Source organism: Bos taurus, chromosome 17, assembly GCF_002263795.3.
Source record: "Bos taurus isolate L1 Dominette 01449 registration number 42190680 breed Hereford chromosome 17, ARS-UCD2.0, whole genome shotgun sequence".
Classification (NCBI taxonomy): Eukaryota; Metazoa; Chordata; class Mammalia; order Artiodactyla; family Bovidae; genus Bos; species Bos taurus.
In genome coordinates this window covers 65,131,085-65,154,826 of record NC_037344.1, presented here as the reverse complement: position 1 = coordinate 65,154,826, position 23,742 = coordinate 65,131,085, and the positions used below count along the sequence as shown (strand labels likewise).

The window sequence follows — 23,742 nt, the reverse complement described above, 5'->3', positions numbered from 1 at the left end:
AATCTCAAGGCCAGCTTTCAGGGTAACGAACGATGCTCTCAGCTGTACAGATATGGAAACCAGTGGAGAGAGGCCGAGTAACTGACCTGAAGTCACTCAGAGAACAAAAGAGGCAAAGTTGGGCTTCGAACCTGGGTCAGACTCCAGACGCACACCGCAGGCTCCCAGGGTAAGCCCTGGTGAGATTCCTGTCCCTGCCCCTCGCAGTATTTTCCCATTTCAGAGCCTGCGCACGTCAGGCTGATCCTCACCCTCTTCAGAACCAAGCACAGAGAGGGCAGGTGACCAGCGCCAGCTCATACAGACACCCAAAGCCGGTGTTCCCAAGGTCACAGAGTTGGCAAAAGGCCTCAGAACTTCAGCTCCCCAGACCGTCCCTTATCTTTCCCCGTCCCAGTCTTTCCAGAAGTCTTACAAAAAAGAAAAAAGCCATCTTCATCTTCCACTCCACCTGCTGTTATTATTATTACTATTTTTTTTTTTTTGCCTTTGGGTTCTTTTCAGCTGAACACCTATTTTAAGCTGACTGCCTTCAGAGTCTCAGTAAGAAGAGTATCATCAGCTAAGGACGCGAGTTACCACAAGTCAGGCCTCAGGGAAGCCAAGGGCTCCCTCTGTCTCACGAATCACATCCTCCTCCCTACAACCCTATGAGACAGGGGTGTGATCATCAGCCCCTGTTTTGCAACGGCTCAGGCACGAGCCCCTTGCTCCTCCAGCCATGAGCTCTGCTCTCTCAGGACAGGAGACCTCTCTGGTCCATCCTCCAAAGACCCTGAGAGGCAGGGCTTGTCCTTATCTCCCTTTGTAAGGATGGGGCCCAGAGAGGTGGTCCGACTTGCCAACCATCACACAGATGAAACTGGATCTCAAGTCCTGGATCCGTTCAACTCTCCCCTTTTAACAGTAACGTCCTGTTCCTTTCTGGTTGTAAAAACTGCCAGACGATTTGCTGTTCTCGATGCATCCCCTACCCTAAAAACCCCACCTTCATGCCAGTGCTGTTTCCCTACAAAACTGCCCCCATCCTGCCCCCTCGTCTAGATGGGCTAAAAGTAGAAGGTGTTTTAGTTCAACGCAAGCCTCCCGCTTCCCTTCTGGGGGCCCCACACTGCTGCCCCCGGCTCTGACTCACACAGCAGCCTGCAGGAAAGAAAGGCGGACAGATTTTTATCTTTTCTCTTCCCTACACGCTCGATGGTGCTAAACTGATTCCTTCTTCCCAATGCAAAGAACACCGTCTAGATGGGGTCAGAGGCAGAAGACAGGGATGGAAACAGAGAACCAGAAAATCGAGAGCAACCTGGGAGGAATCCGTCGGCAGTGACCCGGGGCGGAGTGCACAGGCACACAGAGTCCTGCCCCAAACCGGGACTGCTCATCATTAGAGCCAGCTCCCGTGACCTCCGGGACACAGATGTGAGACATGGGACAAGAACAGGATATTCAGGGGACAGAGAGAAGATTCCCTGGCAGAACCCACAAGAGCCCCACTTACCCGAGCTGGAAGGTCCTGGCTGCAGACGTGTGACTGCCGGAGAAAGCGAGCAGTATCGTATCTCATCGCGGATGAACGGGACTGTCTGCACACTCCCCTGGCAGAAGCCGGCAAGGGGTGGGGTGGGGGGTGGGGGGCAACAGGGGTAGGCTGGTCCTGGCAGGCTGAGTTTCGGGCAGTTCTGGGGAGACACAGGGCGACAGGCTCAGTTCTGGGGTTCTGGCAAAAATATGGGCACAGACAGCACGAAAGCTTTTGAGCTCCAATCGCATCCCGCTGGCATCTCTGCCAGCTTGTAAAACTCAGCGCTCCTGTCAGCTTTTCAGTATTGTCGCCTTGTGGATACATGTAGGCATTAAGGGTGCAGAGTCCGCAGTCGGCGCTCAATAAAAACCGCCCCTGTTCCTCTGAAACATGTTTTATTGAGCACCTACTGTGTGCAGAAGGATGAATAAGAAATATCTCCTTTGTTCAGGGAATTAAGAGTCTTGTGTGAGAAACACACACACACACACACACACACACACAAGCAACTATGCTGGGCAATAAACATGGCTTATAAAGAGGGACATGGGGGGAGTGCTTCCCTGGTGGCCCAGGGGTTAAGATCCTACGCTCCCAAAGAAGGGAACACAGGTTTGATCCCTGGACAGGGAACTAAGGTCCCGCGTGCTGCAAGGTGTGGCCAAAAATAAATAAACCAAAAAATTAAATAAAGGGGGCTTCCTAAGAGGCTCAATGGTAAAGAATCCACCAGCCAATGCAGCAGCTGAAAGATACATGGGATCGATCCCTGGATGGGGAAGATCCCCTGGAGGAGGAAATGGCAACCCACTCCAGTATTCTTGCCTGGAGAATCCCAGGGACAGTGGAGCCTGGCGGGCTACGGTCCGTGGGGTCACAAAGAGTCAGACACGACTGAGACACTGAGCGACTGAACACGCATGCAAATAAAGGGGGACATGGGAACACAGAAAAAGGAAGATTGATTGCCTAGAGTTGGGAGTGCTGGTCCCAGGAGACTCCCCTGGCCTAGAGGAGGTAACTCATGAGCACTCGGGAGCTGGCCAACTCGGGAGCTGGTGCCCCTGGCTGTCCTGCTCAGCAGCACTTGGAGGTCCTCACACGCCTCCTTGGGGCCTTTGCACATGCTGTGTCTGCTCTCTGAGACGCTCCTGTTGCTACACACAGACACTGGCCCAGCCAAGGTCACAGTTCAGACACCACTGCCCACCTCCAACCCAGTACTCTTACATGTCCAGAGACCCACAGACACACAGCAGGACTCATAAATACACAGTTATATTTCATAATGCAGGATGCCTCGCTTCATATCAACGGAGGTCCCCAGAGGACACCCCAGCAGCTAGCACAGTGGCCTGGCAGATAAGAGCACTGAACGCATCGTTATTGAGTGAATAAATAAATGAAGAGCTATCTTCCTGGCCCTGCTGCCCAGGTATTGCTAAGATTCTGAGTAAGGGCAGGAGTCCTGAGTTCCATGGCACTGAGCAGTCTAGAACATAAGGTAAGCAAGTTCCTCTGGCAAGCTCTGGTGTGGCCGTGCGTCAAATGCTACTGAGTGACAGAACCAAAGAGCTCCGCTGGGCAGCCTGGCCCACCCCCACCGACACTGACGGGGACTGGCCACTGTCAGACACCTGCTGTGATGGCATTAACCCCACACTGTCACACGCGCTCATCTGCCCGAAGGTGGCAGGAATGGATGCTTCTCTGTACGGCTTTTCCTGGGAAGGACCACCGAGAGCATCGTTGCTGAAGCAGGGTCCATGGCTCATAAATGTCGCCTGAAACTTTGGGATCCCTGAACCCATTTCAGGGGCCAGACTGCAGGGGAGGGAACAGGGGAAAACAAGATAAAAGATTCTTAGTCCACTTCCTTCTTAACCAGAAGGGTGTCTCTGTTATCCGTAATTTCCTTTCTATCTTGGGCTCCCTCTCAAGTTTCCATTTAAAATGCCAGGCAGATGCCTGATCTATAAATATGGTTGCGGGAACGAATCAATGAATGAATCAATCAATCACTGAACACAGTGGGGGTGGGGTGGGGAAAGAGCTTTTAAACCACCGTAGTGGATGGCTAAATAATATTTTGATGTCTTTCCCAAACCTAGAAACCCATGAGTCTCAGGTTTTCCTTTAACCTGTTGTAAAATACAAGGAGACTGACTGAAACGCATGCTTTAAAATCTTGCTTTAAATGCATCACATATGTTATGCTTAATTTAAGAGATGTTAGTCTCTTCCAAAACATTTCAGAAGCCCACTCACACAGAAGACAGATGCTATTTTTTTTTTCCTGGGGTGGCCTGGCTCACTCTTTTCAAATATATTAGCACGGTTGCCAGAGTCAGGTAAACAAGAGCCTGGAGAAAGCAGGGACACGAGGTATGAGCTGTGTCTGGTTTTCTCTACGAATCGACGTGGAGGTTGGCTCGGAGAGGGACAGATGGGCAGCTCTGGGAGGTCAGGAGGCCAGGGTGGACCAGGACACGTTGGATCTGTGGGCGGCGGGTGGACCTCTGCCGTCCCTGAACCTGCCAAGTCTGCAGGCTCGATCTCCCTGAATTGATCTGCAAGGTTTGAGATTCCCATTTCCTGCAATTTTACGCAGGGAAAAACCATGTTCCTGGGAGCTGAGTCACCAACACCAACAGCGGCTGAAATGAGACAGGCGCCCCAGGTCAAGAGCATTCATCCCTCCACCCTTCTGACCTTCCTTCTAGAAGTCGGGCTCTGCATCGGACGCTGGGGGCGCGGCCGTGGGGCGCATAGGCTCCAAGGGGATCCGACAGAAGCTTGAAGGGGCAGAGCAGGAGAAGCCCCTCCATTCAGAACCGGACTGTTCGGCAGCTTCGCTCTCAGATTCGGAGGCGTTGATTCATTCTAACAGCTGTTGTCGATCTCTCATAATTACACCCCTAAATCTGATCCGAGAGCTCACAGTCATTCACTCAGCCAGCTCTGGGTGCCGTTTTCCTGGGAATGCCACCATCTGCTGAGGGCCGGGAGCCAGTCCTGACATCTCCCAGCATCTTCCGGAATGTGACCTGGCCTCCCAAATCTGCAAATCCATCCGGCGTGGCACCCCGTGCAAGGGTTGCCCCCAGGAGAGCAGGACTGTGATAAACGCGGGTACTTGGTCCACTCACAGACCCCAGTAGGAGAGGGACCAACATGTAATGTCAATGGAGTGCGTGCATACCCTCCTCTCCCTCCCATGGCTGCGGCCCTAGTTCATTCATTCATTCATTCATTCCAATACACAAGTACTGAGCACCTACTCAGCCAGTATAAAGAGCTTGCCTGCCAATGCAGGAGATATGTAAAAGACACGAGTTTAATCCCATCCCTTGGAGAAAGAAACGGCAACCCACTCCATTATTCTTGCCTAGAGAATCCCATGGACAGAAGAGCCTGGCAGTTTACAGTCCATAGCGTCGCAAGAGTCATATGTGGCTGAAGCGACTTAGCACGCGCACACACCATGTGTCAGGCTCTGTGGATACAGCAGTGAACAAAACATATAGAAAGCCCTGTTCCCATGGAGCTGAATGATGAAGGTGGGGACAGACCATAAATGACATAGACAAGCAAGACACATGGACAGTCAGGTAAGTGACTTTCTCTGCTGGCGCCTCCTCCAATCTGTTCTTCTGGCAGCAACCAGAGGGATTCTCTAGTACACAGGGTTCATCATGCCACTCCCCTGCTCAAAGCCCACGTGGGTGGGTCTCCCCACTGCCCTCTGAAGGAAGATCAGACTCCCCTGGGGCCCACGGCAGGGTCTGGACCCTCCCCAACTTCAGGCTCATGATGGACGGCTCCTCCTTTGTCTGTCTGTCCCTCACACTCACTCACATTCTTCAGCACATGAACCCTGGGTGGGTCACGAGACCCACTATCCTTTTCCTTGCCTTCAGGCTTCTACACTGCCATTTCCTGCCTGGCTAACCTCAGCACCAGCCACCTCCTCCAGGAAGCCTTCCCTGATGTCCCAGGGTGGGTTCAGGTACCGCCTCCCTGCTCTGCTATCCAACTCTCCTAGCTCCTCCCTAGCCCAGCGCTGATCCTGCATGTGGCAACCGCCTCCAGACTGGGAGCTCCTGGCCAGGAGGGTCCTGAGTCCAGTTCACAGCTGTATCCCCAGAGTCTGGCACCATACCAGACATGCGGTCAGTGTGCAAAAAATACCTCCAGGGAGAGCATGCCTGAGAGAAGGAAATAATAGTATCCAGGGCAGGTGTGGGTGTGAGAAGCTGACGTGCTCACCTGCTCCTGGGGACAATGCAAGTGACAGAAGCCGTGTGGCAATATTCACTTCCCGCTATTATTTTTGGAGATCCCATCAAGAGTCAAGGACTCAGTGACTCTGCACCTTCTGCCTTCTCCCCTGGATTACCATCATTCTACAGATGTGGAAAATGAGTCAGATCTCAAGCTAGTGAGGGGGAATGTTACGGCTGAAATCTTCTGACTATGAATCAAGTGTTTTCCCCACATATACCTCACCCCAAAAACATTCATTTATTTTTAACTTGGTCGTCCCGAGTCTAAAAATGTGTACTGTGGAAGGACTCTCACGCTCGTGCTTAGTCACTCAGTCGTATCCAACTCCGAGACCCCAGGAGCTGTAGCCCACCAGGCTTCTCTGTCCAGGGGATTTCCCAGGCGAGAAACTGGAGTGATTTGCCATTTCCTCCCCCAGGGGATCTTTCCAACCCAGAGGTCGAACCTGTGTCTTCTGTGGCTCCTGCATTGTGGGCGGATTCTGTACCACTGAGCCATAGGGGAAGCACTCTCCGGAAGGAATCTAAAGAAAGACAAAATCACATACACAAAAATGCCCTCTGCTGTGTTATCCATTCCGCTGCAATATGCAATAAGAACACATCCCAGATTTAGGGTGATAGACCTTATTTGAAAACACTCAGGACTCAAAGGAGAAGGCAACGGCACCCCACTCCAGTCCTCTTGCCTGGAAAACCCCATGGGCGGAGGAGCCTGGTAGGCTGCAGTCCATGGGGTTGCTAAGAGTCGGGCACGACTGAGCGACTTCACTTTTCACTTTCATGCATTGGAGAAGGAAATGGCAACCCACTCCAGTGTTCTTGCCTGGAGAATCCCAGGGACAGGGGAGCCTGGTGGGCTGCCGTCTATGGGGTCGCACAGAGTCGGACACGACTGAAGCGACTTAGCAGCAGCAGCAGCAGGACTCAAAAGTCATTTGAAATCTCTAAAGAGTTGCAAAGTCAGCGGGTAGACCAGATCACGGGTTTCCAGCCTGCCCACAAATGGCACAAAACTCCTTTCACACTACATGGCCTGAGTTTGTGATCAGAAAAGATGGTTGCCATGGAAGTCATGGCAAAAACTCAGAAATAATCCACATTCTCCCCAAAAGGTGAACGCCTCTCAGCCACATGTAAGGGGCTAGTCTGCATCTTCTGAAAGTGAAAGTTGGAGGGGTGGGGTGGTGGAGTCTGCGTAGGAAAGTGGGAAGAGCTTATGAGAATGCCATTGAAGAGAGGGTGACAGATGGAACATTTTTAAAATATTTACTTATTTTGGCCGCGCCAGGTCTTGGTTGCGGCATATGAACTCTTAGCTGCAGCATGTGGGATCTAGTTCCCTGACCAGGGATCAAATCCGGGCCCCCTGCAACGGGAATGTAGAGTCTTAGCCACTGGACCACCAGGAAGTCCTCGGATGGGGTATTTTTTTGTATTCAACGCTGTGACAATGGCAAAGATTGTTTGAACAAATAGTCAAGGTCTGGAAGAGAAAAGGGACAGATGAAAAATAAAAATGTGTCAGGGACCTGGAGAGGAATTGCTATATTTATAAATTGCCTTTCATTTTGAGATTCCTTATTTCCATTCATGTTGTTTGTGCAGATTTCTTTTTAGGCTTCAATACCGGAAGTCCCCCTCAGAGCTGTGTTCTCCCCATCGATTCAAGATGGAGAGGCACCAAGGCTCCCTTCCTGCCCACTTTCAGAGCTTTCAAAAGCCAAGGATAAACACAAATATTATTTATTAAGCACCATACTGGATGCCAGGAACTGTGCTAAGTGCTTTAGGAAGATGACCTCATGCATCTCCTTAACAACACAAAGAAGCAGGTCCTGGGACTTCTCTGGTGGTCCAGCAGTTAAGGCACTTCGCTTCCACCGCAAGGAGTGCAGGTTCCTGCCTGCAGCGCAGCCAAAAAAAAAAAAAAACGGGGCGGCCCTAACAGAAGCCCATGTTACTGGTGAGGAAACTGAAGCTGGTGTACCAAACGGATCTGCCGTGGGAGGTGGGAGTAACCCTGATCCAGGCTGCCTGCCTGGAGGGTTTCTTCCAAAGTCCACTGGGCTTAACCAGAACAGGTGCTTTTTATGATGTTACAATGTAAAGGACACTTAACACCCATAAGGGCAGCTATTATCATTCTCAAAAGTGCCCATGTTGGGACAGTGGATTATTCTGTCATCCTACTTTTTAAAGAATACCATGGCAGAAACCACATAATAACATAAAATTCATCATTTAAAAGTGTGCGAGCAGTGACATTTAGTAAATCCATGGCATTGTGCAACCACTGCCACTGGCTAGTTCCAAAACGCTTTCATCACTGCGAAGGAAACCCCACACCCAAAAGCTAAGCATCACCCCCCTTCCTCGTCACCGCCCCCACTCCCGCCGCCCCCATTCTCTGGCAAGCACTGCTCTGTTCTCCGTCTCCACAGAGTTGCCATTTCTGGGTATTTCAAAGAAATGGAATCATCCAACATGTCTCTCACTCTAGTTTTGGCCTCAGTTCCTCCACCAACTCGCAATGAGGGCTTGGACAAGTCCCCGCCAGATTCTGTGATTCTCATTTGGCTCAACCCCAGGACTTATCAGGTCTGCATTATGCAACTTTTCTCTGTCCATGGTTCATCACCTCAGCCCCACCTCTACCCCCAACACTGCAGCCCAGCTCTCTGGATTCTGAGCTGCCTGTTCCACCCCTTGGTCCCTCACGATTCCTTCTGAAGTGGTGCTGAATAAAGGACTGCTGGGGGACTCAATAAAATTCTTATTCCGTGTTGACAGAAGTAGAGAGCTAAGTGTCTTACTGGAATGTGTGTGATTTTTGTTAAGAACTGTCTTCATCAGTAAGGCCTTGGCTTCTGTGTCAATTTCAAGTTGTAATGAGTTAAGAGCTGGGGCATCTGAGACTCCAATCCACAGGAACAGGTTGAGGTAAGGGTTATCCCCCAACTGGCCCCAGATCACCAGATGTGGGTGGCACACATTCACACCCACACAGAGGATACTGTGGTTTATAGAAAGTGCTTGGGAAATGCTGATGTGTGTAAACTCATGTCCTTCCAAGCAGGACTTTTCGGAGCCTTTGGTGTGAGCTAATTGGCGTCTTATACACTCCAGAGCATAATCTAAGCTGCTTCACCCCAGCACCCCTTCTCCAGGTGCAACTGCTGATTTGGAGAAAGAATGTTACAAGTGACCTTTACGCCTCTATGTAAACATCCGTCTTTTCAACTTTCATTGGCCTGTTCCTTCCTACTATTTGTGCTATTTTGGGACTGGCTATGCACTCACCCCAAACCATTAATCAAGCAGCTTTTTTTGCTTTGTTTGTTTTTCTCTGGATCCAGGATGGGCAAACTACAGTCTGCAGGCCACATCGGGGCCCACTGATTGTTCTTGTAAATAAAGTTTTATTAGAATACAGACACATCCACTCATTTACATGTAATCGATGGCTTCTTCTAAGGTATTAGGAGAACCTGAGTGGTTGCCACAGAGGCCATACGGTCCACAAGGCCTTAAATATTTACTCTCTGGCCCTTTACAGAGTTTGTGATCGCTGCTCTAGACTGTGGAGAACTCAGTCCCCTGAGAGACCGATTGCACTCCCCCAAGGATATGACATCCCCCTCTTTAAATTACCTAAAGCTCTCACACTTCTGGCAGACACCCATGCCTTCATTAAATCTTTACAGGCTCTCTACGTGACAATTACAGAAAAACTCAAAAATATGGATGAGCAAAATGTTTTTAATAATCCTAAATCCCACCACCCAGAGCCAACAGCCATTATTAGCAATCTGATGTCCATCAATCTGGCCATTTCCAATAAAAGTGGGGACTTACTCTCAAAACTAAAATGGAATCAGGGCATGCCGTGCTATTTGTTCAGGAGCTTGCCTTGTTTCATTTAATTTCAAAATTACATCATAAACATCTTTCACATCAAATAGCTGCATAACTTCTACAGCCGTTTTTCATGCTTTGTAGTATTCCATTACATGGCTATCTCATCATTACATGGAAACCATCCCCCACTATTGTATCCCTAGGCTGTTTCCAATCGCTGGCTGTTAAAACCAACACTGCAATGAACACTCACATGCAATGAACTTTCCCAAGATAAATGTTGCCCAGAAGTGGGCTGGCTGGTTCCAAGGGTGTACACCGCTGTTTTTTTTTCCCCCCGAGCTTTGGATATATGCAGAATGGACCTTTACACCAAAGGAAAAAACATTCCATGATGACTCACTTCAAAGCTTAGGAGGCCAGGGTTCTTAACCTCTGCCCTGGGGCAGACCCGATAAAGATGTCTAATGAGCAATAAACCAGGGCCCTGGGGGGGCTGGCTGTGCCATCACTGGGATCTTTACTGGTTCTCATTTACGGCCGGACCATCACACACTTAACTGTAAAATTTGCGAGCACAATTAGAACCGGTGGGTCACAGGGAGAGATGAGTCTAGGCCCGGCAGGAAAGCTCTGGGAGGCCTGAACGCACTTAGGAGAGGTGGGGAGAAGGAAGCCCCACCCCGGAAATGACGTTCACAGCGGAGGCAATTGAACCTCGGAGCTCAACTCTACACATGCACAGCGCAAGAATGTGAGTATCAAGCGCGCTCTCTTTATCTGATCTGATCTGAAGAGGTGCATATTGCCCTTCAGAAAAATAAATACGTAATTCTCTCCGAGCACAGATAGATTCCTGGAGGAATTAGCCTATTTTGGCCCAAGAGCTGCCTTAAGTTCAGACTCAAACCCTGGGAAGGTCTGATCATCTCGCGCACCAGCCCCCACCGCCCCCCACCCCCTAGCTCCAAAATAAATGGCTCCCACTGTCCATCGCCTTGGGGAAGGTATTCTAGACCATCTGCACCCACCCACCCACACACAGGCCAAAACTAACCAATTTGATCTATATTATAGGCCCTGCCTACACTTCCAGATTCCCAAAGAGCTCCCATGACCTGAGTATCTTTTTCACTTATTTATTCTCCGTGGAGAACCCTTTACCCCACAGCAAAATTTCCATTTGCCCAAATCCCACCCGTGATTTCAGGGCAGATGGAGGGACACCTCTTCCAGGAAGCCGATGCTGATTTCCTAAGCCAAAGTGTCTTCGGACCTTCTTTGGCAATCTGCCTGATCATCAAGCCTTGCATCAGAGACAAAGCCTGAGGCTCTCCCCTGGCAAAATTTAAGGATCCCTCCCCAGCTGGCACAGGACACAGACCCCTCTGGCTCTGGGTTCCCCTTTCCAGAACCTACGTGATGCCTGGCAGACGCAAGGCAGAATAGGCGAGCATGGGGCTCCCCAGAGGTGGAAGGCAGTCCATGAGGGACACATGGTGATCTTTGGTAACACTTAGGGTGCTCTGAAGGGCTTTCCAGGAGGCTCGGTGGTAAAGAATCTGCCTGCCAATGCCCATGCACAGGAGCCTGGCGGGCTATAGTCCATGGGGTGGCAAAGAGCTGGACATGCCTGAGTGCGTGAGCAAGCATGCACGTGCTTACACACACACACACACACACACACACACACAATGCCTTGATATCCAGGTATAGCACGAAGCTTTTGTGAATGACATCCTGTGAAAACTGTTTCCTTTCTGATTCTCAAGGGTGCCTTCCCATGAAGTCCTGAGGCTGTCTCTGCATGGTGCCACCATGACTTTAACACCTATTCTACCTGCTATCCTGTTAGTATACTGAAAGACAGTATACGCCCCAGTTTAAGAAAGACAAAACAGCCCCAAGCTTAGACCATCAGCTGCAGCAGTGGACTTTAAAATATAATTTTATTTTCACTATATTTAATTTTACTGTTGTTTTCAATTTAAAACAATTGTTTTATTTTAAACTATTTATTTTATCAATTTAAGACAGGACACTAGTTTGCTATTTATAATACAGATTTTCATAACATTTCTTTTAAAATGTTAACTTTCAGAAAAGTGAAAAGTTTGAACAGAAAATGATGGTACAGGGGTTATGTGGAAATGGCAAAAGGGAAAGTGGAAAGAACATGGCATTGGATTCAACAACAGGCAAATGCAGCTTCTGGTGCTTCCTCTCCATCTTCCTGCCTGGAACAAAGATGTGATGCCTGGAGCCAAGGCAACCATTTTGGGACCATGGGCTCACAAGTGATACTTTAAGTGACATGAAAAAGACCTTAATGACATAGCTGAGCCACTGCACTAACTGAACTATTCTCCTCTGGATTTTTGTTGTTGTTACTGTTATGTGAAAAGTAATGATGTACTGTTTAAGCCATTGTTCATTAAAGTTTCTGTTACACGAAGGCAAAAGCGTTCCTAACGGACACAGAGAATTTGGTACAAATTGGCTAAGCAGACAAATGTCTTCTAAGTAAACATAGTGAATGCAGTCGTGCTTTTGACAAGCCACTTCACCCCTGAAAGCTCGGTTTCTTCACAGGTGAATTAAGTTCAGTGATACTTACCTCAAAGGATTCTGAGGATTAAAGGAGATGGTGCGTGTAAAACACCATCAGTATACTTGGCACATACATAGCAGGTTTCTGCAAATGCATGGTAAATAATGAGCAAATAAACAAACAGAACATGAAGCCTGTTGGAGGGACTGGTAGGTTGGTGGATTTTTTTGTTTGTTTTAACCTAGACTTAAAGGGATAGCTCTCTGATGAAGGAATTTGAGGGAGACAGTGATTCAGGGCACTCCACCCTGACTCTCAAACCGTACCCCAGTGCCCAGCTGGGGACAGGGGAAGGAAGAGTGACTGACTAAGCGGGTACTGTTTGCAACGCTGGCCTAAGGTCCAACATGAGCCTGTCATTTACACAAGCCTTGATTAAAATCAGAGGGCAGCGCCAAGGAACGCAGATCCCAAAGAGAAGCCAGGCACAAGAAAATCCTGAAAGAATCGTCAAGACTGAACCCAGGGATGTAAACAGCCCCAGGTCCATCCCTGGCTGTTGCACCCACCCCGTCCCACCCCTCCCCAGCCATAACCATCAGGGCACTGCCCATGGCCATGAACCTGTGGTGCCAGCTGACACGCCCTCTCCTGACTTTCCCAGGATGATAACTGCACCTCCCATGCCCTTCAGGCAGCTGACTCCTCCTCCTCCTCCTCTGGGACCAACTTCCCAGCACCCCTGTGGACCTGTCAGGGCCCGGCTCTGCCAGCCTTGAGGCACGACAGTCAGGCCCTGCTCCTGGCACAGGAACTGAGGCCTCCGTGGAGCTGAAGAAATACCCCTGGCCCAGCCGCCAGTGAGAGAACCCCATGAACTGTCCTGAGTTTCTTCAGTTGCTTTGTCCTGACCTATGAAGCTGGGCCCTGGGAAAGCTCTGTGTTAATAATTATCATTGTCAGATCACTAACACGAATGGAGCACTGACTTTGTGCCAGACAACACACTAAATGAATTCCCCCACTTAATCCATCTTCTGAGCTGGGCTGCGTGATTAGGCCCACTAGATGGATGAGGACAGTGGAGGCCTCAAGGAAAGTTTAGCAGTTTGCTTAAGAGATGCAGTCAGGATTCGAACTCTGACAGCCTCACTCCCAATCCCACCTAGTTCATCCTCACAGCAGCCAACAGCTGTTGGCTTAAATGATGCCATTCCCTGCCCTCACCCTGGATCCCTCCCACCCCGGCAGTGCTGGGTGCTGTTAATCTCTCCAGTGACCTTCTGGAGCTGATGCTATTTTTATCCCCATTCTACAGATAGGTAAACTGAGGTTTCAAAAAGCAAAGTGAGGGGCTTCCCTGGTGGTCCAGTGGCTAAGACTCTGTGCACCCACTGCAGGGGGCCAGGGTTTGATCCCTGGTCAGGGAGCTAGATCCCACATGCTGCAACCAAGAGTTCACAAGCTGCAACCAAAGATCCCACATGCCTCAACTAAGACCTGATGCGGCCAAACAAATATTCAAAACAAACAAACAAACAAGAACAAAAAGCAAAGTGATTGCCTGAGTATCAAATCCTACAAGGTAGGTCCTGCACTGCACTTTCCCACATAAGTACTAAACTTTAAATGTCAACTGATTTAAATTAAATGCAATTTTTAATTCAGTGCCTCAGTCACACCAGTCCCATTTTAAGGACTCAACCAGCACAGGAGGCTGGGTACCTTACTGAACAGAACAGGAAATTCTATCGGACTGGGTTGTACATACCCGATATACAGATGTGTAAACTGAGGCTCAGAGAGAGGGAGTCACAGGAGCAGGAAGGGACAAGCTGGCATTCAGTCCCTGGATGGTCTAACTTCACCTTCAGCCCCCCTCAGCATGCTGAAGGAATGGGCCTCCAGGCTGACTGCCCTGACCCCAGGCCCAACCTTGTTTAACTGAACCACGAATTATTCACCCACGGTAAGGAGTCATGACCTTTAGCATTGCTGAGAATAGTTTATTTTGACCTCTTTCGCTCTCTGCCTTAAACGCAGGGTGAGAGGCGAGGGAGGCAGAGGAGAGGCCTCGGTTAATGAAAGGTTCTGGTTAACAGAGGATGCAGCCGCTCATTACGTAGCGCTTGTGGTTTAAAGTGAAGGGTGCCGCGTGTTCAAGGGGTCAGCCAGGGGCCTTGTGACTCCCACATCCATCGTCTTTATCAGGCGGTACTAAGAAAGCCGCTGTCTACAGGGCCAGAATGATACCATCGACACAGGAGGCCAGCACGGTTCACTTTCCAAGGTAACCTTTGCCACCTACAAGGATATAGGTGCCTCTCTGCGTGATACACGAGTTATCGTGAGCACATTCATCTTTTACCCTTTCAGGTGGAGGCAGGTGCAAAGAGTTTCGGGGCGGGGGGTGGGGAGCAAAAATACAATTAAAGATAAGCTTTAAATTCATTCCCTGGGGTGGTGGCCGGGGAAAGGGGTGAACTGAGGGCCAGAGAGGGAGATTTCTCACTTTGGTAACTTTGCATTTTGAGCCTTGTGAATGTATATTAACCTGGCCAAATGAATATGTAACAGTTAAATTTTAAAACATTTAGGTATGATATGGACCATGAAGATTCTCGTTTTATATAGATGCACATGGATGGGCATACAAGTATGAACATGTGGATACTGAGAGACAGTGTTAGAAGAATATATAAGAAATACCACGTGGTCTGGGGAGATCCCACACGCCACGGAGCAACTAAGCCCATGCACCACAACTACTGAACCTGCGCTCGAGCCCTCTGGCCGCGACTACTGAAGCCCGCGTGACCACAGAAGCCTGTGCTCCACAAGAGAAGCCACCGCCACGAGAAGCCTGCACACCGCACCCGAAAATAGCCCCACAACTCGAGAAAGCCCGCATGCAGCAACAAAGCCCCAGTGCAGCCAATAAATAAACAAACGAAGAAATGTTCAGAGGGGCTGACTCTAAGTGGAGGGAAACTAGACCACAGGGGATTTTATTCCTTTTTTTTTTTTGCTTAGCTATAGTATCTAAATTTTATATCCTACTAATAACAACCATTTATTGAACGTGTAGCCGGTTTCCAGGAGAAACACTTCACAGGCAAAGACTCATTTTGTAGTATTTTACTCCCATTTTATAGAAACTGAGGCTCAGAGACACCAAAGACCACGAAGACCACCACCTGGGTTCCTTTGCTGCATTGACTTCTGATCAAATGAATGTGCTTGTCACAAGGAAAAAAGAAGTGTTTTAAAAATGCTAGATATGTGGGAATTCCTGGTGGTCCAGAGGTTAAGTCTGCACTTCCATTGCAGGGGGCACGGGTTCTATCCCCAGTCGGGGAACTAAGGTCCCGCATGCGCTGTGGTGTGGCCAAACATAAATAAATAAAAAGAATGAGGACAAGAAAAAAAAATGGAATTGCAATTATTATGTTTTTAATGCTAGATGCGTGAAAGCATGAAGTGAAACAGAATAAATTTCTGAATATAAGATGCATGTCAAAGACCCCAAACCTTTCTCCAGAAGGGTGCGGCTGATTCCTAGAGTGCCCTGCCCTATACCCTCAGCTCTGAGATGCAGAAGGCTGCCTACTGAAGATGCCCGTGATGCTCTGGCTTGTTTTCTGGCCACTGGAGCACAGGCTAGAAGTGCCCCACGGGCAGCCTCCCACCTTAGACGGATGGCAACTGGTGTATCAATGCCCCAGCTCTCTGCTTCTCTGGGGTAACCTCCGAGGTGCTGTCGGGGTGACACAGCCTATGTTAGCTCCTTAACTTCCCTGTCTCACCTCCACACTCGCCTGATGGTGCTTCCTGAGGGCACTGTCTCCCCTATCTGGTCACTCCCTTCCGCAGTAGGCCTGTTTCCAGACAGACTGCAGGCTCTCTACCCACCTGGACTCCAGGCAGACCTACTGCCTCTCACAGGCAAGTCTAAAGTGAACGACAGGAAAGACTCAGGATGGGCCAGGACTGCAGCTATAATGAGAGGCAGCATCCACAGAGTGGGTGTGTGTGTGTGTGCGTGTGTTGGGAGAGGGTCTACCCTATGCTCCCAAATCCTTTCATCTCTAAAAGATATGGAGAAGGACCCATCCAAACCTTCTTGCTTTCGGTCACCAGCAACAAAGCTCTGCAAAGTCCCTCTGAGGGCAGCGAGGACCCTGCCCTGAGCCATCCCACTCAGCCACCAGGTCTGAGAAGAATCACCTCGGCAGACAGGGGTCTGTTCCCTGAAGAGTAATTTCAGACCCCTCCCCTGAAGGCAAGCTACCCCCGATCTGGTGACAGAAAACACTACGATCTCCTAAATTCAGATTAAAAACTACCTGCTCTCAGTTCTTCCAGATCCTAATTTTGCCCAATGTAATCAGCAGTTATTAAGAGCTCAGAGGATGATGTGCTTGGGAGACAATATGCAGGACTGGCAACCAGAAGTCCCGGTCCTCTGTGCCCTGTCTGTGTCCCTCTGTAAGACCATGCAGAAAGAGGACCTCCAGAGTCAACCAGCTGGTGTCCAATCCCATCTTGACCTCACCAGCTGTGTGACCTCGGGCAAGTCACTCCACCTCTCTGAGCCTTGGCTTTCTCAAGTATAAAATGGAATCATGAGTAGGTATTTCACGTGCTTTTGTGAGGATTAAAAGAGATCACACGTGCAAAATGGTTAGGGCACCGCCTGTGGCTGCCATATGCATCAGTTACAGTCCTTACCAACAATATTATTAATCACCAACTTAACGGACATGAGTTTGAGTAAGCTCCGGGAGTTGGTGATGGACAGGGAAGCCTGGCGTGCTGCAGTCCATGGGATGGCAAAGAGTCGGACACGACTGAGTGACTGAACTAAGAGAGAGAATGAGGGATCGGGAGGAGCCTGTGCAGTTAAACCAAGGGCAGGATAAATGTGGGGAGCTGGGGGAGGGACGGGCTTTGTCCAGCATCTCAAACCACACAAGGAACCAAAGAGGCTTAGGAAATGTATACAGCAGGCGCTCGGTATGCAGGAAATCTGCTTATCATAAAATTCCTCCTCAGAAGGTGAACCCAAGGAAATGACCTCTCTGGGCTTGGAGATCCTTTTATGTCCAAAGTGGCAACTATTTTGCAAACGGCCCCAGGTTTCCGGCAGAAACAAAGACAAGTAGCCAACTTCTTCCTAATCACAGCCTCTGGGCTCACATTCTGGTTCACCGGAGCCCCCATCCTTGTCTGTCTGCTGGAGCCGGCAGATCCCCGGCAGAGCTCACCACGCTGAGCATGCCAGCCACCGGGGGGAAGAGCCTGCCCACTGTAGTAGACACTGTCGGAACCCCCACCCAAATCCTCCTGGCACGGGTGGGCAGATTTCTACTGCTGCTGGGACAGTTTAAAGGCGTGTTAAGGAGTCTCCTCAAGGTTCCCAGCACATTTTACAAACCCAGCTGTCCCCAGAAGTATACTGATGGTCAGCAAACCCTCAAGTGTCCCACCACCCAAGAACATCACTTGTCCTGGCACCCTCGCCTCAGGCTGTGCCCCTGAGGGAGCCCAGCCTAAGACACCCCTCTTTTTCCTAGAATCCCTGTCTCACAAGAGATGGACTTGTTCGGAACACCCATTCTCCCCAAGGGCATCGTGAGACGATGGTGAGACACACCCCGTTGTGAAACGGTCTGCTACCCTCTGACGACCGAGATGGTGGGAGGTGCCAACGTATGCGCTGGCTGAATTGGGAGTTGCTCCTTTACCAATTTATTCAAAAGATTTATTGCCCTACTATGTGCCAGACCCTGTGTTTAGGGATGGGGAGATACTGACGAACTCGAAACTCAAGGTCCCTGTTTATATTCAGCTTAGAGCTGGGGAGTGGGAAAGATGGGGAGTGGATTAAGCCAACACGCCAGGACAAAGATAGCAGCATGTGACAAGGGAGGTAAAGGGAGTGAGGTCTGCTGTGTGAATCACGGTTGAATCCCATGAATTTGGGTGATCAAGGAAGGCTTCCTGGAAGAGGTGACATTTCAGCTGCATGACTAAAGGGATCAGAGGGAGCCAGCCAAGGAAGGAGCATGAGGTCTAGGGTTAGAGAAGACCTCCTAAGGTCATTGACGGAACAGAGATCTCTGATAACCTGGCTGGGGTGGAGTGGCAAAAAGTGGCAAGAGCTGAATCTGGACAGGAGGCACATCTGAGGATACCTATGGGAGTGCAAGTGGGCCTCTCCCAGAACCATCTCCTGCCTCGCCCCCCGCCCCCATCCCCTGCATTCTGATCTGCTTTCCTGAGTGGGAGAGGGTGGAGTTACTGCCTGCCTGCCAGGAGCCTCGCTGGGTCCCGCACTCCCGGGGGAGGGCGTCTCACGTGTCAACATCCTCCATCCTGTGCTCCCAGGTGAGAACTGCTGGCTTCAAGGCAGGGAGACGGAGAAGCTGAGAGGGCCGCTCGGAGATCGGCACCTGGCAGGCGGGCTTCCGAGTCAGAAGACAGGTTTGGGTTGCAGCCTCACAGCACTCAGACTCCAACCTGCATCTTGCCTCTGGGCGCTGGGGCACCCTTCTTATCTTCCTTAGCCTCAGCTTCCTCACCTGTTGAATGGGTTTAGAACCCTTTCCAGTTCCAAAAGTAGCTGAAAGGTTTGCTAAGGATGTAAAAGTGCTTGACGGTGCTAATTTATTGAAGCCATTTATACTAGTCTATGTGCCAGGCACTGCACCAGGAGCCAAGATGCAGCTGTGAACAAGACAGGGCCAGCTTGGGTGGGGCCGGGGCGGGGAAGACAGGGGAGCTATACAGTGTTCACACAAGTTGGTAATTACAAAGACAAGATTTTACAAGCACACCACTGATGTGTCCCCTCCGTCTGAGACCCTGTCCTCTACTGAAAGCCAAGAGCCTACAGCCATGACATGAACACTGCAATTTAAGACTCTCGTCTCCTGGCAGAGACCCAGGCATGGGCATCCTTCAAGACTCCAGCTCTTTAGGGGCCAGTCTCAGTTGCTGCAAGGTCCAAGCCCTGGGCCCTACCCCTGTCCCCGCTGGCAAGATCCCTAAGCCCCAGAGACAACTTCTCAGGAGGATGGTTCCGGGCGTGGTCAGTTATGCCAGGCATGGTCAGTTATGCCAAGGGCGCTGTCCGCCGGCGCAGCCGTGAATCACGTCCTGCCCGCCCTGGAGAGGAGGGGGAGGGGTCCCCAGACCCACGCCTGCAAAGGTCCGTGCGGTGTGCCCCGTCGAGGAAGGAGGGGACTGCGAGGCAAACCCAGGGCCTGACCTCCCCGCACGAGTGGAAACAACCCCGACCACGGAGCAGGCATTCTCTCCATGCTTGCTGTGTGGGTCCCTAGCCCTAAGATATACTCTGGATACAGATGATCCCCTCGCTTCCTCACAAATACCCGGTGACTACAGGTGTCACCGTTTCTCCCACTTAAAGGAGGAAACAGAAGCTTAAGGAAATTAAAAGCCTAGTGCAAGGCCACTCGTCAAACTTCAGACCCAAAAGGCTGAACCCCTCTGCTGCATTGGCAGGAATCAAGAGAGGAGACGACCTTAAAAAATATGGAAGGGAGGGTCCCCAAAGCTGGCCTGAGTGACAGGCACTGCCTGGGCCAAGCCCCCAGCAGGACGGAGGGGTTGAGTCGTCAAGGGGAGGCCTATGGTCGGGGCTTGTGACTTTGGCTGTGTGTCCTGGGCCTCAGTTTTCCCAGCTTGGAAAAAGGGCCACGCACACCCATCAAACCCTGGGTCCTTCCCACAGTGGGTTCTGGCAGGCGTCCAAGGCCAGCATTCTTGAGGCTGCCCACCTTCAAGGCCAGGTCACCACGGGGCCACCGTGACTCTACCCCTCAAGGACGGGCAAGACCAAGGCATGAGCCAGTGCCTGCTAGGCCAGCCTGTTGACATGCAGGGGCAACCTGTTCACCCTGGGGCCTGGCGCTCAGGGAAGCTGCTGTTGTGTGCTCATACCTGGCGCACACGTGCGCACACAGTGGGGCAGGGCTGTCGTCAAGAGCTCTGACCCTGGAACCATCCTGCCTTGGTTTATAGCCTAATTTAGCCACTCCTAGTTTGTGTGGATCCCGGAAAAATTACACCACCTCCCCAAGCCTCAGTTTCCCCCTCTGTAATATGGTGATGTTGAGAGCCTCTCTCAGGGGCTGGCTGTAAGAAGTAAATGAATAAAACAAATTATGTGTTCAAGAAAGAGCAGCTCCTACTTTCAGCGTGGTGACAAGGACATCTGTGGATCTCCATGGTAACCATCATGGTCATATGGGTTCACATACATAGAGGATGTCAATGGAGGAACTCAATGGAGTGTCATACATCTGTGGGGCTCATTTTCATCTTTGCTTCATGCTTTGGGGGGCTAAAATAAAAACGGATCCCATTCCCTCACCACAGGCTTCCCTGGTGGCTCAGATGGTAAAGAATCTGTCTGCAATGCAGGCGACCAGGATTCAGTCCTTGAGTCGGGACAAATCCCTGGAAAAGGGAATGGCCACCTACTCCAGTATTTTTACCTGGAGAATCCCATGGACAGAGGAACCTGGCGGGCTACAGTCCATGGGGTTGCAAAGAGTTGGACGCAGCTGAGCGACTAACACATACACCCTCACCATAAAACTTATCCACCACCACCCCTACTCAACTACTTAAGACACAAAAGAAGTTGAGGTCCCATTTTTATAACTCAAGGATGAACATCAGGGACTTCCCTGATGGCCCAGGGGTTAAGAATCTGCCTGCCCGTGCAGGGGATGTGGGTTCGATCCCTGGTCCGGGAAGACCCCACATGCCTCGGGGCAACAAAGCCCGTGTGCCCCAACTACTGAGCCAGTGCTCTGGAGCCTGCGCTCTGCAGCAGGAGGAGCCGCTGCAGTGACAAGCTTGAGCACTGCAAGTCGACAGAAGCCTCCACTCTGCACAATTAGAGAATACCTGCGTGCACCAACAAAGACCCAGAGCAGCCAAAAATACATAGACTTAAAAAAAAAAAAAAACAATGGACATCTAGGGGGCATGGAACTAACAATCTCCCGACTCCTCCAGAGACAGCAACACCCCTGCCCTCAGGAGGCTCACAGTCACGGGTCAGGGGAGCCAGGCAGAACTCAGAGAGAAACCCAAGATAGGTCTCCATACAAACTGTGATGGAAGTCACGGCGACGCATCAACAAAGAATAACCGAGGGAGAGGAAGCAGCAGAGCGTGTGCGAAGGCCCTGAGGCGGGAGACCCTGTCAGGGAGCTCAAAGCGCAGGCACCCCGGGGCCGGAGAGAACCCAGGTACTGTAGGCGAGACACCGTCCAAGAAATGAGCAACAACCTCAATGTGTAAACAGTCTAACCTGGGGCCTGGTTAACCAGACCCCGGTATCTGGCAGTTTTACATACTTGTCCCAGATGAAGTTTATTAACATGGGAGATGGGAGAAACTAGTTAATGGCATGATTTAAAGGGGGGAAAAAAGCTTTGAAGCGGTATACAGCCCTGTAATCAACATGTGTGTCTGTTAAGTCACTCACTTCAGTTGAGTCCGACTTTCTGTGACCCCATGGATGATAGCCTGCCAGGCTCCTCTGTCCAGGCAAGAATACTGGAGTGGGTTGGCATTTCCTTCTCCAGGAGATCTTCTGGACCCAGGGATAGAACCCACGTTTCCTGAAGCTCCTGTACTGCAGGCAGATTAATTGACCACTGGGCCACTGGGGAAGTCCCGTAATCAACATAATCTACAGGAAAAACAAAAGCACCCTTAAAAATACAAAAACCCCCCTGCCAAAAGTTCACGGTGATTGTCTAACAGCAGTGGGCTTCTGGATGCAATTTCTTCTTCCTGATGTTTGGCGTGTGTGATATTACATTAATTTTTTTTTTTTCAATTTAACAAAGAGGGAGAAAAGCTCCCTGCTGTCTGCCCAGATCCCCCAACCCCGGCAAGGTTTCTGAAGCTGTGTTTTCAAGAGGATAGTCTTCTTTTTTGTTCAAATCTCAAATAAACAAGAGCCTGCTTGGCAGAAGTCCCCGGTGGGGTGGACGCTTGCCCCGCATACCCTCCCAGCCCCAACTCGGCAGCTAAGACAACAACCAGTGTCATCTGGGGGGGAGGCCCCTGGGGAGGGGGCCTGTAAGCTCTGGTTAAACCGGCAACTCCTCCCAAATAGTTTCTTCCCCACCCAGGGACCCTCCCTTTCCTGAGGCTCAAGGTCATCCTTCCTCCCACATCTTCCCTCAGGCCAGCGCGTCCCCCCAGAGCCCTGACCAGCCCTGAATTCCTGGGGCCTGGAGGCCCAGAACCTTCCATCTTGGAGACCGTGCAGCCCAAGCTCCCGGGTTACACTGGCGAGGAGATCCCGAGCCGGGGAAGAAAGTTGCCCAAAGACATCCAGGAAGCCGGGGCGTCACCCGGACATTCACTCAACAAATATACATCAATCAAGCACTGACTGTGGGCATCAGGGGTGCAGCCTCAGAGCAAACCGAGGCGGTCTCAGTAAACGAAAGGCAAGGATGAGGTTGGTTCGGAGCCGACCAGGGTTATGTGCTAAGAGTCAGGGTTGCGGGGAGCAACTCCACCCTGGGGGGATGGGGAGGACTCTCCGAGGAGGTGACATCTGAGCTGAGACCCATGGGAAGGGAAGGAGCCTACCGTGCAAACAGCCTGGGAAAGAGCCTTTCAAAAGGAAGACGGAGGCAGGCAGGTGTGAAGGGGGAGGACAGGGTTGTCTGGAGGGGCAGGCGGCCAGCCCCTGTCAGGCGGAGCCTCTGTAGGAAGGCAGGGGGACCCACCCCTATGCGGGCTTAACCAGGGCTCTGAGCCACCTGGAAGCTCACTCCAGGTGCCCAGAGGAGGATAAATCGCCGAGGACAAGGTCAGAGGCCCCTGCCGCCTCCCAGGTGGAAGAGGGGGCGGCATGGGCTGGTTCAGTGATGGTGGAGTCGGAGAGAGAAGGCAGTGTGACTTTAAACACAGATGACAGGACTGGCTGAGGGACTGAACGTGAGGCTGAGAGAAAGAGTGTGAACTGCCCTACGGACCGAAAAAGTGCAATTTCAGAACTCCCACCATGAATGCAGATTGGTGCAGCCCACTGTGGAGAACAGTATGCAGGTTCCTCAAAAAACTAGAGTTGCCATTTGATCCAGCAATCCCACCCCTAGGCATATATCCGGACAAAACCTTAACTGGAAAAGCTATATGCACCCCAGCGTTCACAGCAACTCTATGCACGATAGCCAAAACATGGAAGCAACCTACATGCCCGTGGCAGATGAATGGATAAACAAGATGTGGTCCACACGTACACTTGAATACTACTCGGCCATAAAAAAGAATGAAATAACGCCGCTTGTGGCCACATGGATGGACCTGGAGACTATCAGAGCAAGCAGAGCTAAGTCAGAAAGAGAAAGACAAATACCGTATGTGGCACATACATGTGGACTCTAAAGCAGGACACAAATAAACAGATCTGTGAAACAGGAACAGACTCACAGACATAGAGAAGAGACTCGGGG

The 23,742-nt window shown here is 50.7% G+C and overlaps 1 protein-coding gene across 9 annotated transcripts in view; it reads right to left on the bottom strand.

The window, feature by feature from the left end:
* Positions 1 to 23,742, bottom strand: part of KIAA1671 — a 184,762-nt gene that overhangs the window by 133,851 nt on the left and 27,169 nt on the right. For 7 of the 9 annotated variants that reach the window (XM_015475564.3, XM_024977797.2, XM_059876416.1 and 4 more), the window contains one exon: positions 1,499 to 1,679. The gene's annotated coding sequence lies outside the window, so the exon portion shown is untranslated. Of the gene's footprint in view, positions 1 to 1,498 lie in introns of all 9 variants that reach the window. The other 2 variants (XM_059876412.1, XM_059876414.1) reach the window with 2 other exon arrangements.